At 38.2% G+C, this 16,738-nt stretch overlaps 1 protein-coding gene across 3 annotated transcripts in view; it reads left to right on the plus strand.

The window, feature by feature from the left end:
• The first annotated feature begins 327 nt into the window (after window positions 1–327).
• The window catches only part of Unc-13-4a (BAI1 associated protein 3), a 124,746-nt gene continuing 108,335 nt past the window's right edge, over window positions 328–16,738 (plus strand). Inside the window, exon 1 of one of the 3 annotated variants that reach the window (XM_072013534.1) lies at window positions 328–1,199. The gene's annotated coding sequence lies outside the window, so the exon portion shown is untranslated. The remainder of the gene's footprint in view (window positions 1,200–16,738) is intronic. The other 2 variants (XM_072013524.1, XM_072013528.1) reach the window with 2 other exon arrangements.

Genomic DNA, 16,738 nt, shown 5'->3' on the forward strand with positions numbered 1-16,738 from the left:
ATCTCTGTCCCGTTGGTCCACACCTTAGGTCGGTGTGAACGCACCCAGAAGCCGCGTGAGCGGACAGGCAGCAGGCAGGTACATGGGCCAGGCTTGCCAGGAGAGCGTAGGTGAGCTGAAATAGATCGATGGACGTGCTGCGCACGCAAGTACCTCCGGTTGTAACCCCTGCAGGGGGTAGGGAGAGCCCCATGCTCCTAGGTAGGGTTATCAGAGTGGCGAGGAGAAGGGGTCGAGCATGGGGGTGGGATCGAGAGAAAGGGAGACAAAGAGAAAGGAGGAACGCCGGCAGAGAGAAGAGTGAAAAGCGGAATTACGAGATAGGAGGGTTCTCTGCTTCGACGAGGGAAGGAGATACTGAATCGAGAACAACGAATGCTACGCGAACGCGTCCTCGATCGGACAAGGATGGAGATAGACACGCAAATAGGGACCGGAAAACACGCAGAACGATTTCATGTGCGATGGAAGTGGAAAGAAACAGCAGCACGGGGATAATGAAGTACAAGGAAGTAACGTGAAAATAGCCCCTAAGGAGGCGGATAAAGGAAGAGAATCGGATGAAAGGAACGACGAACGATGTGTTGCGCGCGCGGTTCGAAGAATCTGGAAAATCAAAAGGAAAGGAAGATCCGTCGAAATTTCACATTCTCCCATAATAAGAAGCCATACGAAGTAAATACGAACCACAAGGACAAGCCTACTGTAGAATCTGGGGGTTGATACTCGTGTCAGGTTAGAGAGAGACAGTTTGTGAAACGCTGCGGGAGTGGGAGGAGCATGTAGACGAAGAGCACGCGAGGGGAATCTCTGGAGGAGGAAAGGAGATAGAAAACGGACCAGCCGGGTTATTGGAGGAGGGTGACAGGGTGGGATGGAAAGAGCGCGAGGAACGGAGACAGAGAAAGACGGGCACGCGACGGCATCTCACCTGTTTGCCAACCCGCCAGTCTAGTTTACGCGCCCGGTCATCCGCCGGCTCTACAAGTGGGTATTCCATTGCGACCGCTAGGCGCGCTCGTTCTATCGCGTACGAACGCTCGTTTTCTTTCATTCCGTCGCATATCTCTCTGCCGTGTTTGTCCACGCATCCGACACGACCCGTTCACCATCAGGATTTCTACGTGAAACTGCTCTACTCTGTCCCCCGAGGTCTTTCCATCGGTGGACACAAAGAGACACGCACGATCACGGAAACGGTGAGTACCCGAGGGTCAGCGCACTTTAAACGATGGTCCAGCGAGAGACGGATATCGGTTCACGGTCTTCGACGTATCGCTTCCGAGATCGCGCGTCAACTTTCGTTTGAACGAAAAACGAAGTGCGATCGTTTCATGGTGGTTACTCGACTTGATAGCGCGTTCGACGTTGTCGATGAACGAGAACGTGGATTGGTTTGATCTATGGTTGTGGTCAGGTGGTGCTTTCGTTTCGAATGATCGATCGAGGAACGACTGACAGCGGGTTCTTATTGAGAAAGCATTCGTAACGAGTGATCTGTGAGTCGTTTGTTAGATTTCGAGTGAGTCCTACGTCGTTCGTGTTGAAAGGATAATGCCAGAGAATATAGAGATACGACGTGAGATTGTTATTCGTCGGGAATAATTTATTAAACGTATAAATTTTTCGATTGCACATACCGTTATATATGATGATAAGATATGATGTTTGCGCTGAAATTACGTCGAATCGGAATTTCTACGAACGTCGATATTTCGAAATCTCGTCAATCTGTGTTAAAATGATTCCGATTTCCGCAAATCGTCCGTAGAATATTATCGTTGTCGAACGTTTCGTACAAAAGGGACGAGTTTAATCCGAGAAATCTTTGTCTAGTGTTTGAGTGTCTACGATTTTCTACGTAGTATATTTGCTTTCCGCGTTACGGCTATTTACACTTGTACTTACTACTACGAGCCACTCACTTGCTTACGACTTCGTTCTAAAGTATCTCTATTTGCTTCCCTTTGTCTTTGCTTTCATTCAAAAGGAAAAGGAAAATATGCGTTTGAGGTATGAGGGGAAGAAAGGGAGCGTGGATGAAGGCTAGCGCATTTTCACGAATAAAAATGCTAATCAGGCAGAAGGGTAACAAAGTTAATCGCGCGTAATTGTGCCTCGCCTTTCGATGAAAAAGTTTCAATCGACAAACCCTGATTTCGAAGGTCGGAGATCGCAATTTGAGGCTATGGCTATTCGTTTTTAAATAAACTGGATATCGTCGGACGGGCTTCTGTTTGTTACCTCGGACGTTTCATACAGTGTCCTTGTCCTATATACGGCCAGCTGTACTGCGTTTGAAACAAATTCGCAATACAAATACTCTTGTTGACAAATATCGTGGACAATATATCGAACGTATCAAAGGACGTTGAAAAAAATAATTTCTCTGTAGTTTATGGATTAATCTGAGAACGTAGAAACGTAGAAGATACATCAACTTTACCGAAATTCCCACATTGAACAAAAATTTCGTACGAGTCGTAGGATTTTCCAACTCGATGTATCAATTTTTGTCATTTTACGAATGAAATCAGTATACTTTGAAAGAAAATTAATATCTTAGTCTTATTAGGCGATCCTAAAGTATGGGGTGATTCCGTATTTGAGTTAAGGGAAAGTATAACCACGCGAAAGTTGAAAGAATCTTAATGCGAAAGGTATAAATGACTCGCGGTGAATTATGCCGCGATTCATCAAACTTTCGAACATAAACAGAAGAGGATATTAATAGAGGCGAGCCGATGCTAGAAGAAAAGCGTCGACGATGACTTATTGTTGAGCGAAGCGGATAAATTTAACTGTCGGAGTTTGATTCATCGCGAAGCAAACAATTCCTTCGAGGCTTTAACCTCTTTGCAATTTCACGATCCCGGTCTGGATTCTAGACTCGTTACAAATCTTTACATCTGTTCCCTTTCTTCGAGAAGGATACTTACACCAGATGCTAATTATATCCAAAAGGCAGAATATTTTAGTCAAACTAGGCACAGCAAGATAATTGGGCGTGTTTCTGATGGAACAGATTGTTTCTTCTTTGTTTCCAGTGACGATGAACGTGTTGTTTTACACTTCTGTGGTAGAAAAATGAAACTTTCTAATTAGCTAGGAAAAAAGTTCATCCAAATATCATATAAAACAAGTAAGTGACAAGAATAGACGACTTGTAAAAATACTGACATTGACTGGAATGATGTAATATACAAAGTGGGTCACTTAACATGGTCGCTTCAATCGTTTACGTTATTAATGGGTTTAAAAAAAGTTTGTTGTTTATACACCATTTCCTCTAATAACTAACGAGTATCGAAAAGGATTCGACGAATGTATTTTTTAATAACCGTATTTCTACGCTTCGTTCCGTATTTTCGTACAACTTCGGCTTAAGCAGAATATGTAGAACAAATTTATTTACATCACCTTTGAAATCGTACCATACACGATGAAGATGTAGTTTGATCAGTTTATTATTGCAACAACGAAAAGGCAATTACGTTGTATAATATTAAGTGACCTACTTTCTGCACTTCAATTTTAAATGCTCATTTCACCCTCTTGGTATAATACCCTCAAAGGAAAATATAACCAAGGCTGTATTAACAGATGTCAAATTTTATCAATTACAATTCTCAATTACCTAACTGCACAATTAATTATATTACAAATTATTCTCTGATATTATTTAAGGATAGTTAATCCGATCGTTCCATGCAATTCAATTATTTATTAGCAGAACCTAAATGTCACTGATACATACATTATACCTAGTTTAATTTGCCTCCGCATGAAATTTTAGGACGAAAACAGAAACTAACTTTACTTTGTTAGCGTTTGTACCATGGCATCGTGTCACCAATCACGTAGCTACCATGTTACGTGCTCAGGATTGCAGAAAACTCTAGCATTGACGTCTATGGTTAAACGAAAATGCGAATCAGGAGCTTTTTAGTTATCTCGCAATTATCTCGAGGTTTTGGTAATCTTTCGGGTTTTGTAATTTCCATGAAACAAGATCGCAACGTAACAACAGTGATTTAACTTTAATTTGTTTGTTCGACCGTTTCCCTTGTTTTCGTTGAACGCCGTTTTTAATTAAAACGTCATCCGCAATTAAGAAAAATTCGTACAAAGAGCTGGGTATTTCTCAGTTTTGGAATTAGCTTCGAGGCTTCTTGGTACGTCGCTTTCGCGGAACAGCGCAAATAAAGATGTCGTTTGAGGAACGAGACGTTCGTGAAACTTTTCTCTTCCTAAATAGCCTTAATTGTTCCATTATTATTTATTTGAACATTGTTCTGGTAATATTATATTGAAACGTATAATTTGTTATTCTTTGAGATATTTCCCAAATATTTATTGAATTTATTAAATTTATTATAATAATTCTGATAGTTGAATTTGTTACAGGGAAATATAATTGTGAAATTAATTGCAAAGATCCTGTCGTAACTTCGAAATATGACTTGCGAAAAGAATCTGGAATATAGTGCAACGTATCGTAATAAAAGAATTAATATTATTAATTATACCGAATATTAATAGTATTCGTAGTGGCATGAAAAATGAATGAATCGCTTGTAATAGCAAAGAGATATTTTAGTCGCTAAATTAATCAGTGAACCACATTTTCTATGATTTATTTCATAATATTTGCTCTATAATCTTACTCATAATGAAGTAATTTTGTCACCATGGGAACGAGAAAGCATTGAATTTAAGATGAAGCTAGCAGATACATATATTAAATTAATAGCGCTTCGTACCGTTTCGTTGTAGTTTGATACTATATCTCATGTCCTTATAGTCGTTGGTAATTTGTAGTTTCATGCACGTGAATACCATAAATAGTTTTCGGAATACTTTGTATTTCTTAAATTTTATCTCTTCTCTTCAACGTTAATTTCTTGCTTCGTCACGGACTTGGCATAATTTTTATCGCGTCTAGTTTGCAATAATCCTGGAAACATCTTAACAAAGCAAAACGTTTAATCGAATTAAACTATTATTATTTATTATATAATAGTTATTTCGCTCATCTTTGCTATTGATACGCATTGATAATGAACATTCGAGCCAAGGGCTTTAATTATGCAACAATTACCGCTAATTACGACTATTATATCGATGTCAATACAAGTTCCTTTATCGTAGATCTATAATTTATATTATTTATTTATTTCAAATTACCTATCTGGATAAGGAAATTAATTCTATAATTTTTAACTGTTAGTACAAAGAAAATATGGCCAGTAACGCTTGAAAGGCGATAGGTTTGATTGTAGAATTCGTTTTTACGATTCTTCTTTCAAACGATATCATAAGGTAAATAGTAGCAATCCCGATTTTTATAGATTGAACATCGAATTTAATTCACAAAATTTAGAAAAATTTAATAAAAAGAAAGTTGAAAGTAAGACGTTCGCCAAATTTTCGGGACAGACACAAAACTAGAGCGGAAGGAGGATTCTACTTCGAAACTATTGATTAATTTCTTGAACACATAACCGAAGAGTATGTTGCCAGTGGCGAATTTATCTTTCGAAACCCTTTCGAAAGATCGCGATACAGAGGCGCCGATCAATACCAACAAACAAAACCAAGAAACTTGGCTTGTATTGTAAATTTACAAAACCGTAAAGTCTACTCACTGAATCTTTTTTCCCACAAAAAAGCCAGAGATCGGTTTAACAAGAAAGAACGAAGAATAGATAAAGAAGGAAGAATTGTGCTACAAAATGCTCGGTTAGGTACTTTCTGAATATTTGATTACGCTACTTGATAAAATATTGATCGATCGAGGTCGGACATGTTGTATTCCATAAAAGATAATGGATCAACAATGTAGGGAACGAAGTATGCACGATAAAGGGAAAATAAAGCGAGCGCTCCTTTCGTTGCGATAAAAATTCAACGGACCGGTAGTTGCGGACTTTTCCGGATAACCACGGCCAATGCTTAATATCGAAACCACGGCGCCGTACACTTTCCAATAACTGCTTGGCCGCCCATCGAAATCGATGCAAATGAACCGTTTATTGGAGAAAATATGCCGAACAATAGGGAGAACGTAGCGAAACTAGCGCTGTAATCGCGGCCTAATCATTCCTGGCTCGTTCGTGTTCTCTTCGTCAAAAATAAGTTATTACACGAGAAATATGGACGGCTGTTCGAAAATCGTAGGAAGAATCGCGGCAGATTTATTATCCCGTAATAGGAATAATTGCGGAATAATTTTCGAAAATGTAGAATTAAATCTGTAAAATCTGCTAAATTTCAAATACTTTGCTGCGTGATACGAAAGGTAAAAGAATTAGAGCATTCTTATCGAACGAAGTATAAACGTTCAACCGATTACCTCGCTCGATCAGTTTTGACGTTTATCGAGTTACTCTCGAAATTCTGTAATAACATTGTATTAATTATACGCTACCTCTTCCTCGACACAATACGCAAGAAACAGGAAAACTAGTTGCTTAATTACGAAAGAACGAAGTAACTTATTACCATCGTCCGTACAAGGGATGTTAGAAAGGTGTGCGTTATTCTTGAACCTTAAAGCAAATAGGTTCAAATTATCGTTGTATAAGTAAGGTAAAGAGTGGAAATGATAATTCTTCGCGCAATTAAAACCCAGCCGATAATTAACGATAATGATTACAAATTGAACCGTATACGTCACGCTGATGGACAGAGTGTCCCTGTGTTTATCCGATGCGTTAGCTGGTCGCATGAAATATCGATGTGTTAAAATAACCGATGTTTAGGCTAATAATGCTGGCTGTTTATTCCCTACGAGATGTCGAATTAATGTCGATATTCGATACGTAAAACCTTTATAAATGTCGCCATTTAATGGTGTCTCTCACCGTTAATTACGACGAATAGTTTATTAAGTACGATCACGTCAAGCGTGAATTATTGGTAGAAAAGTGCATGTCGCTTGGAATATCGATCGATTTCATTCGCCTTCGTGGCATTGCTCGTCTTTCGATTCGAATACGGCGGTAATCTCTCGTTGACCTCACCGGACGATTTCGAGAAAGAATGGAGGGAAGCTATTACTTAATGTTCCAAGCCTTTCGAACGTCCTTTTTCCGTTCCGCGCGCAAATCTCGTTCGAAGCGTCTTACAAATGTTCGAAACGTTTCTCCTTTCGATCGATGCGTGAACATTTTACATCGCCATTTATTTTATACGTCTTTATATATCTCGTGTTATGAATTTCGGAAATTAATCGAACAGAGATACCGCATTGAAGCATAACACGATCAGATTACTCTCGATTATCTTTTAATCTTAATCATTTCAACGGAAATTAAAAATTTCACTTCGCAATTTCTTTCGCGCGTTTTACTAATCGGAGGCCATAAGCTCTATTTGTTGTCCCTGGAGTTTAAACAGATATAACGTTAACGTTTTACACGGTCAAGTACTAGGTTGCTTTACTTAAATTACTTCTCTTAATTTCCTTAATCTGTTTCTTGTACAAATCAGGTTGCAAAGTTGAAAACGTACGAAAAATTTCTATTTTCAATCGATACGTGCAAATTCTACAATGCAATTCTTTCACGTACGATATCTTAAGAATCGAAAGCCAATGAAGTTGCACTTACGGAGTTTGGACGTTGGCCAAACAGAGATTTATATTTTATACGCTGATCTTACTTGCTCCAAATTGTTTCTCTTGCCAGTCCACTCCTTCCTAAATCTCGTTATAAAATTTCTGCATAGATGGAATCTCTTTCTCCAATCGATGCAGCAATATTTTACGACATAATTTCCTCGAAAGCTTTAAAGGTCCGAGCCAAACAAAATCTACCTCGTCGCTAATATCGGAAGTTGATCGAACAAAAGTTAAATTAGGTGTTGCGTTAACACTCGAGCACGTTTGATCACCACTCCGTTCCAAATTGTTTCCTTTATCACTCCATTCAGCACGCGCGTATTCAATATTCCGCATGGCTGGCAAACAGTGGCAGAGCAGAAGCGGTAGACGATTTTCCAAAGAGAATTCGTTCTGAAATCCGGCGGGAACACATCTCCCAAAGCCTCTTTCGTACGGGAATGAAATATCCCGAAGAGGGTAAAGACAAAAGGCAGCGCGCGTTATATTTCCCGTTCAAGATCTGTCGACGATTTCATCTCGTAGCAGGTTAAACGAGAGCAAGAGGAAAGCGATGATTAATCGGAAGGCTCGTTGCCCGTAGAATCGTTCGTCCGATTCAGTTAGTCGCAATTTACCTTTATACGTAGATCGGCGCAACTTACACAACTTTCTATTATCGCAGAAAACGCGGTCGTTTGTAACACACGATGAAAATTAGTTTTAACATGTCGGATGCCAACGTCCGATACACGCTTTGCGGCTTCCCGAACGAACGTTTCCCATTTAACTCGCCATAGAAAATTCCTTTTTGCACTTTTCCTCGCTTTACGAGCTGTCGCGACGAAGTCAAACGCCAGAAAGTCACGGTGAACGCGTCGTGCCAGTAGCACGAGTCGACGCTCTATCGGACGTATCCGCCGTATGCGGTCAAGAAAATGTTGATTAAAATGGTTCTCTTTTCCTTTTCGCTTCCGACTTTGCTATCGTTCCTGTTCCGTGCTGTAAAGACGTTAGAAATTCTGAGAAGATAGCGCGTCGTTGTTCGCGTGTCTGAACTTTTGCTTTTTCTCTCTGATAAAGTTCAATTGCAAGATTAAAGTTTCATCTGTAAGGAATGATTATCTGTTTTTTTACACTCCCTTTTCCAATATTGCTCTCGTCGCTTGTTCTTTCGTTTCTTCTTTTTTATTTTTACTAGTAGCAATCTAGACTTTTGCAGTAACCTAACATGCTGTGTGTGTCGCTTTAAAACGACAGGATAAAGTCTAATCTGAATATCGCGATAATCTAATGCAAGGCAGGCAAGAAAAGATTGGAAATGACGCGTCACAAAGGAAAGACAGAAGATTAAACTTAATATTTGAATTTAGCTAAGCGATTAAGGAAGCTTTACAACAGGTCCAGTTACTTTGTTTAAAGCTTTCGTAATCGAATATTTCTAAGCAAAATATAAATAATTCAATTCTTTCGTATTTCTGCTCGCAAGAAGCTTGGTTAATGGAAATTTTCGAAAGCGTCGATAGCGACAGAACCACGTCTCTCGCGGCAAAGACCGTTTTAAACTGAACGCGGATACAGAAAACGCACCGAACTCGAAACACGGATTGAAAGCAAAGAGCTGCAGAATTTCTTTCATATGTCGAATTCTAAGACGGTCGACGTGACCTAAATTGAAACAAGGGACTGGAAGAGAAAGGCGGTAACTCAAGTAACTCGAACATTCAACGAAAGTTTTTCCCTAACTTTTTAATACCGCGCGATGCACACAGGTTCAAGTGGATGCCAGTGAGCACGAAATATCACTTGTTTTTTTTACAACTATCATATATAATACAAAGTATCCCGTTGAGAGATGATTCAACATCGAGAAACGAATAATACAAAAGACGCGGAAAAGAATCTTTTCTTTCTACAGATTCTTATTCCTTGGTTTCAACTACACGGTTCGCACGCGGGGACAAAATATTCGGTCCTTTTGCAATTTGATCGAATAACTTATAACAAAGACACAGTTGATGAAATTTGTATTTCACGCTCATAAATATTTACCTCCTTACAGTCGATTGTCGTCGTTGTATCATTTTATAGAAGGGTAATCGTAAAAAAGTAAAAGTTGCTGGATAATAAGTTGAAATAAAGAAAGAAGTATAGCTACATTATTACAAAAGTTATTTTAAAAAACTATAAATTTATGCTTATTTAATCGATCTTCGAACTTTATATCCCTGAAAACAAGGCTTGAATACATTCTATTATTCGTATACTCAAATGAAAATATACGAATCCACAAACTCGCTTTCCTATTAAATCGCCCTCGTTTAAATTATATTACCCGTTGCCAAGCACACTGTATAGAACGATTAGGTCGCAAAGTCACCAAGATTTGATCGTTAAGCATCGTTTATGGCGAATCATTAACACCGGGGGCTTATCGTGACGGGTTAGCGATCTGAATCTCTCCGAGAGTGGTTAAAGGGTAATGGTCGCGACCGGTTCTATCGTAGCGTTTTTCTCGTTCGAATCGTCACGAGGGTCAACCAGCACGCTCGGTAATTGCGACAGGACGTGACTGTGAAAGAAATTCCCTTTATTCGATCTTAATTCATCCTACGGGTACGAAACGTTCGGGATTACATTGCTTTCAGACTCGTTATTCAGCTGTGCATACTACTCTTTCCTATTGGCACGGGCAAATCAATTAATCGAACAGATTTACGACAGATCTTAAGATTTCCGATAGATTGCTCGATCGAATCGCTTCAACGAAACGATAGACCAACGAGTTCGTGTTTTCGTGTAACGATATTTATAAAATGGCGTTTATGAGACAATGGTATGAAAAAGTTTCCTACATAGATTTTTCGTTCTATATTCCAAAGGTGATGTTTTAAATAATTCTGCATGATGTTGTACAACTATGTAACAGTATTTATTCATCGTACCGTATTGTTCAACTTGTCGTGCTTTTATAACCAGCATAGGTTAAAATTTCTATAAACGTCGCTTGTAGAATATAAAATACAAAATCTATTTGACTTATTTTTGCATATCGGTGCACTTCTCGTTGAATTTATCGTTTTGAAGTCGCGTGCCAAATAAGCGGTATTTTTTAAGAATATTCAATTAACGGAAAGATACGAACATGATAATCATTTTTATTCGATAGTTTACGATTGATCGTGTAACGAGTACTTGTTTCGCTAAAGTACGAAGAATTTAATGATCGCGTTGAGAATATACGCCTTTTTTAAAAGCTTATGTACGAGTGGGTGTCTCTGTGACACATTATTAATATCCGTTAATATTGTTTGAACGAATATTTAATTAGAATCGTAGCTATGAAAGGGAAAACGCGTGAACAAACGTCAAATTTAATATCTTTGTCGGAACTCGGTGTTTACTACAGATTCGTGGATGAAATTACGATGGCACGGATTCTGGGGATGAAAAGCTACCCTATTTAACCCACGTGCGTTCAATATGTTTTAATAATTCTGACCTTATTAAACGACAAACTCGTCGAAAATCGAATCGACGAACGATGAACAGCGACGAATCTCTTTAATTTTATAAACTATTATTTGTAAATTATTTAACTATATAAAATACACGTTAGTTATCTAGAAACGCAACACTGTTATTGACAGACAAGCGGTGCATATTTATTCTGTTGTTCCAATCTTTTTGCTAAAAATAACATCAACGTTATCGAGCTTTTGGAAAATATAATTGACGTTACGAGTGAATAAAACTCTACCGTTCGCTCTACTATATCAATCGTTCTTTAACGGAGTCGCAGTTATTAAATTTCAAGTTCAACGGATCGCCTTCGGATATAATATATTCTTTTCAACACTCTGAAAGTGTTTCATTTATATCTTCACACTCTTCTCCGTTCGAATATTCATTTATCGCACATCTGCTAATTTACATTTTTATCTCATTTGCCGTTTCATCGTTCGTATTGATATTTAATAAAAAAATAAAAAGTATTATATAGTATTGTACTAGTATTTGCTTTTAGGCTAATAATCGTTGCTCTAATAATAAATTAGTATGTAAATTTCCAAATATCGTCGTGAAAACATTGTATGTATTAATAAAAATACCGTGTTATTAAAAAGCCGCAACGGTGGGATTTTGTAAATAGCGACGCGTATAAGACACACTGTTGAAAATTCTGATGCGTTTCCGCACCAGGGAACCGATGATTCGGGTTGACGCGGTGATATGAAAACTCTGCGTAAAGGTTGAACTCGCCAAGTTCTAACGAGAAACGCGAATATCGTCGCGACAACGTGGCTTTCCAGCTTTAAGAGTTCCCACAGGGTAACGTCGCGAATTTTCGTGATAATCCCTTTTAAACTACGCGAGCATTTATTTAATAAGCTGCCTCAAAGACAGCCTTAAGACGACAATATCTTAATTATTCAACGCGAAGTCGAATTTTCACACACGTTAGCGTGTCGCCTTTCAGACGAGAACGAGGAAAAATTAACTCGTCAAAAAGGATTACGTCGCGCTCGTCATGTTGCTAAAGCCATTAATTGTCGAAAGCGAATCGTAAGCGTCAAGTTGTGGTTGAATCCTCTGAAACGAAGTAATTTTTTTTAAAAGTATCTCCGAAATTTATGAGTTTATCAGATTGATGTATGAAATTCTTGCGCATTTTTTCTACGTTCGTTGAAAAATGGAAATTGTAAATATCAGAACAGATCCTAATGCGAATTTGGAGTTAAAAGAAAATCGATACTGTTACAATTTTGCTTACGATTTTAATTCTTCGTTAATTAACACGGATAAGATTATTTATTGGAAGAGTTCTTAAATTACGAACGTTATTCAAATGTATCTGGAATTTATGATTAATTTAACACAGTACGAGACGAATTTATTAAAATAATGAAAAAATCGCGAATTTTTGTTAATAACTTTTGTTCGTTTCGTAATATCCGTTCACTGTTAACGAACCGTCTCGCTAGAAAATTGTCTTTTCAGAAGGAAACTCGACAAAAGTTTCTTCCACTCCAAAGCATAATATTCAACCAACGTTGACAACATTTTTATGTGACAAGGAGTTCAATTCGCGACATGTTTTACCCTCGTTCTCCGCTTTCACCCACACAAACTCATTCGCACGTACACACATTTACACACGACAGAACATGTTCTGAAATCCCTCTGAAATTGCGCTCGCATTTTCACCACCGGTATTTCCTGTCCTTTTCTCCGCCGTCAAAAATAGTTCATTAAGGGGAAACGTTCGTGCCATCTTGCAGGTGAACCGTCGTACAGCATGTAGTATATCGATCGTAGGTCGAAGCGAACGGTTTAAGGGTGTGCACCCTATCCGAGCCCCTTGGAACATAACCTTAATCCGATTTATCTGCCTTCTCAACGCGATCAGAATGTTAAAACGAATATCCGCGTTCCACGGCATTTTCCTCTGCTCATCTCGATCCATTTCGGGATTCTTTGCATTCGTGGCAAACTTGAAGGGAAACACGCTCGAAAGTTCGCTGGGACTTCCATTGGCTCTTCCGTCCACTCCTTTACCTCCAATTGTTTAGCGAAGATGCACGTTTTTGCATTCGAAAGGGATGGGGCACTGTTGAACCTCGTTTATAGTTCCAGAAAAATAATTTACAATTGACAACGAATCCTCCGTGTTCGTTGCTATAGTGAGTTTTTCAATTAATAAGCGTTCGATCGTCTCGTTCAAATATTTTAATATTACCGATTTAACATTACCGATATTTATATAATTTATGTTATTTTACCAATATGTCTGTATCTAGTCACGTATTTTGCGCTAACAATTATTAATATCGTTTTTGTTATTTTATTAACGTTGCTTGCTTATTTGCCCCTTTTTTTCTAATAAACTAGGAAGTTTGTATTTGGTTTCGCATTCCAACAGAATATTCCAGTTTCCATAAAACGAAATAAACAGGAAAAAAGTCGATGTTTAACTGGAGAGACAAGAAACTATACATTCACCGCTATCTGTTAATTACCACGAAGTTTTTTGCTGGCATTTAAATGCAAAGTTAATTAAGTTACACTAGTTTCTCGGATAAGAACAGGAGAATTTGCTGTTTCATTCGATAAAGGATTACCAAGTTCTCGTCTTAATGGAGAAGATACACGGAGTCTCTTCTTTTTTATCCTCTTGTAGAAAAAGAGTGGTCTTTTCTCACCGAGTTCTTCGGATCCAGCGTGGTTCATAGAGTTTTTATGGTGGTTGTACTTCAAGAAATCGATGAGTGAGCTTAGGGGCTGGTAGAAGTTAAGACGGACGAGTGAAAAAGACGATATCTATACATCTCGATCACGTGCAGTCAGCGGAACTTTCTGATTTCTTCTATTGCTTCTCGTTCGATGACCGTTGTTGTTGCTTTTAAAATATTAACCAGATACTCGTATTCTCATGGAGTTGTAAATTTAACTTATGTACTTGCCTTCCTATTTACGTCCTGTTTTTTTAGTTATATTTATAAAAATATAAATTTGCGTAAATACGTTTTCCATAGCTTATATTCGTTACCCCTTTTAGTTTAAAGTATCAACATCCTTCTCTTTTCTTCTTCATCGATCACACACAGGGACAAAGTAACATTCACAGAATATTATTACACAGACACAGCACTCGTTTCATGATAAATTATATCGAAATCAGTGAATCGCGTAATGATTCAAAGTTAAAATAAAATCGGCGATGTATCACAGATAACAGAGACCAGGGAAGTGTTTTCCAGTTTCTCGTGCAAATGACCAATTCTACGATGATTAACTCGATGATACGAGATCTCCAGTTTCTGGCGTACGGGCAGTTAAAGGGAACGGCAAAGTTGTTAACGCCAAACGTTGGGCTTAATTAATCTAAGCTTTTTAACCGATGTTATTGTGTTTGAATTTTAGGCATCCTCGGTACTGTAAATAATTACGGAATTAGCTGAGAATGAAATACGTAAGTTCAAGAATCAATGATTCAGTCGTAACTCTGCAATTGTAATAATGAAAGAAGCAATATTATACCAAACGTAAATTAAATATTTCTATTAATTATATCTTGCAACAAATATCCAATATCTTAAAGTCTGAAATATATTCGATAAATTATCTACGTTATTCATTCCCTTGAAAATATCTTATCGCTTCTTGGCGTCTGCTGTTCATAAAAGAATTCCTTTCCACGCGTAATATCGAACACGATATTCCTTTAATTCTTCGAAGAATCATTTTATCGAATTATTCGTATAACAATCGTTAACTGATCGACGATACCAGCAAGCGATAACTGCCAATTATATTTCCGTGAAATCGAAAGTTTTTAACTCCGAACCCTTACATCTTTGACGACATTAAACTACATAATGACGTTTATTAACAGATTGGAATTACAGCATTATATTTCCACGTGTCCATATGCATCGATGCATAGAAACATTTGCCTCGTATAAAGGGAACTCGTACGCGCGTGCGATCGTAGGATTAATTAATATTATTCCACTTGGTGAACGCAAACTTCAGCTCTTCGTTGATAAGGAAATCGAATTAATCCCTATCGTTTCTCCGGTTGGTAATTTTGAAATTTTGTAGTGTCGAATTCACGCTTTGGTAAATGATGCGAATAATAATCAAAGGGTACCGTGAATATTCTGTTTGTGGCAATGTGTTTCGTTCTGTGTAAGAGGAGCAGGAGAACAATGAATATCACACGATCGTTAATTAAGTGAAAAATTACGCGAATGATAATTCAACTGGTCGAGCAATTATCGCAGATCAGGGCATAAATGAAACGCGAATGTATTATTTATTGTTCGCACGGTACATTGACCGTTACCTTGGTTATAAATTACACGAGTAGGAGGTTTATTCGAATACCGATTTAAATAAGAATTCACTCAACCATCTTCATTCTCATCTCATCTCCTTCCCCGTCTTTATTATTATAATCGGCTTTACAATGCAAATTTCTTCTCCCCTTTTACGTGCCTACAATTTTTACCACCAGGTTAATTTCTAATTTCCTCGATTTACGAGTTTTAATCGTTTCCCTTGCTTTCTTGACCTACTTTTCGCTTTCAACATGATTTCCGTTCATTCATGTCTCCCTTATGTTTCTGGGGCAAAAAAGGTCGATATCGTATCACAGTTTGGCCACAGATAGTGGATTGAATATAACTTGACTGGGGTTTTCCAAATCCACAGGCAGTCGAAATATACGTGTACGCTATCGGTCAAAAATTTCCGAGCGTTTTCTCCGATGCATATGTTGTACACTGAATTTTCCGATAGGTTTGCAAGTAGCAATAACAATTTTTTTTACTTCGATAAATTTTTACGGAATCTTTTTTTAAATTTCTAATAGATACAAAACAGATATTTCTCTATATTCGTTTTGACAATTTTCTAATTTTCTCGTTTCCTGAAAGCCAAGAAACCTGTGCTATATAAGTTAATAGAACTTTCGATCAAGGAGATTCGCCGATTTTCTTCGAAGAACGAAGAATTTATCAGTCTCGTAATTATGGCGAATTATTATGTCTTCAGCATCGTAACCATAGACACGCAGAAAATGATTGCACGTTCGTGTTGCACAATTTTAACTCATCTAGTGGAATACGCGTTTAAAAGCCAGGCTTCTCAGCTCTGGGTGTAAGAAGCAGCACGGAGGAGCCTCGCGGGAGCATTATCCCCGTTCTCGAAAAAGGATACCGAAGAGGAAGGTGCTTCCGATGATTACGTGCACGAAAGAAAGGGGAAAAGGGGTGAAAGGCGAGATAGAGACAGAGAGGAAAAGAGAGAGAACGAAGCCTCGTGATCCGTGAAATTGCCTCTCTGTCAATCATTCGATTCGAGGTCGGGAAGAAAAGGGTCGAAAATAGAAAATGAGAAACTCGAGCGTAATTAATGGCCCAGTCACGAGCATTCTTGTGCTCGGACGCGTGCGATTCCTTTATTAAATTCGCGAACGAAGATCCACTCGGGTGACATATCGACCGATGCACTCGAAGACGCATATTCGTCGTTTCATCGTGTGATTTCCGGTATGTCGTGACTGTCGATGTATGCGCATATATTATTTACCAAGTCAGCGGAACCTTTATATCAGAAGCGGATTTTCTC

This window comes from Bombus fervidus, chromosome 2 (genome assembly GCF_041682495.2).
Source record: "Bombus fervidus isolate BK054 chromosome 2, iyBomFerv1, whole genome shotgun sequence".
NCBI lineage: Eukaryota > Metazoa > Arthropoda > Insecta > Hymenoptera > Apidae > Bombus > Bombus fervidus.